The sequence below is a fragment of the Rattus norvegicus genome, chromosome 2 (genome assembly GCF_036323735.1).
Source record: "Rattus norvegicus strain BN/NHsdMcwi chromosome 2, GRCr8, whole genome shotgun sequence".
NCBI classification, from domain to species: domain Eukaryota; kingdom Metazoa; phylum Chordata; class Mammalia; order Rodentia; family Muridae; genus Rattus; species Rattus norvegicus.
The window spans coordinates 49,924,662-49,926,106 of NC_086020.1; positions in this window are offsets into that span (position 1 = coordinate 49,924,662).

Below are 1,445 nucleotides of genomic sequence, written 5' to 3' on the forward strand. Positions count from 1 at the left end.
ACTATCTGTTTTGAAACTATGATTATGGGGCAGTGTTGACTTTATCAATATTTTTTCTCCTGTGAATGCACAGTAAAGCTTCTGTCACTTTACCAAGACTTTAACCAAAAGAAGATACAGCTTGTATAGTTGCCTTGATGGTGTGTTTAGATTTATTTTCCTCTTCACACTCAAACTCTTGATAAAGTATTGTGGATTCTTTTCTTCCTTCCTTCCTTCCTCCCTCCCTTCCTTCCTTCCTTCTTTCTTTCTTTTTTCTTTCTTTCTTGTATTACCATCTGCTGAGACTATGATTGTCCTAGTAATGATACACTGATGACAAAGAACTATAAATGCGAGGACATTCATATCTGAGATAGAATACCACTAATATAAAATAATTGTCTTGATCTCCTCTTATTGGTAATTGCATGTGCGTCTAATGGCATATTACTAAGGAATTTCTCATGGATTCTCATACTTAAAACATATCCCTGATCCTATTTTTAGTGAGTCACACAAACACAACCTATGTTAACATAGAAGCTTAAGGGGTTAGCAATGTTTTAAAAACAGCTGTCAGTCTCATGTGAAACACCTGGTAAGAGTGAATATGTTTGCTTCAATAATTGCAACTTTAGTAAGCAAAATATTAGAGTGTATAATCTTTTCTTTATCTATGCTAACACAAAATAATCATGAGTGGCCCATGGTTAAACTGAAGACAAATATTTAGCTATTTTCTCTGTATATGTTTCTTCAATTTGGGGGTAAGGTATTTTTTGGACTTGTAAAGTAGGACCATCCAATGTGTGGCATTATTACTTATCTGAACTGCGGTTTATTCCAGCTACATGAACTCATTGACTCTCCATTTTTGCTTTTATTTTGATACCTATAATGGGAGACTTAAGTTAAATATTACCAAAGTTTTATCTAGCTTGTCCATACTCTTATTGGAGGGAGCCAAAATAACATTACAATTTTGGAGGATGTAAGAGTACCTATCTACCTATGAGTAAAATGAAATATTTTAAGAATAATCAAAACCAAAGTGAAAAAGCACAGACTAAATAAAATATCTATAGCTTTATGCCTGGCCATTTTTATAACTTATGAAATCTTTGTCCTGATAACTAAATATTTTTATTAAGAGAACTGGGAGCTGGGTAAGGACAGTATTCATATTATTGTTTGTGTTTCCCCCCCAAAAAACACATCTGTTGTGACTGTGCACATAAATTACCTATTTGTAACATGTCAACTACTTTTGTCTAGATGGTCCAATTGAAGACTCTTGATTATTCTGTTTTTAATATATTTCCATATTTAAAAACACAAATAAAACATTTAACTCTCTTTCCTAAGCAGCCTTCCTAGTCACATGAAAAAATAAGTTCCTAAACTGTCTTGGATTCATTCTAACATTTCAATCATGAACTCCAAGAATCTTGGAGTCTTTGTAT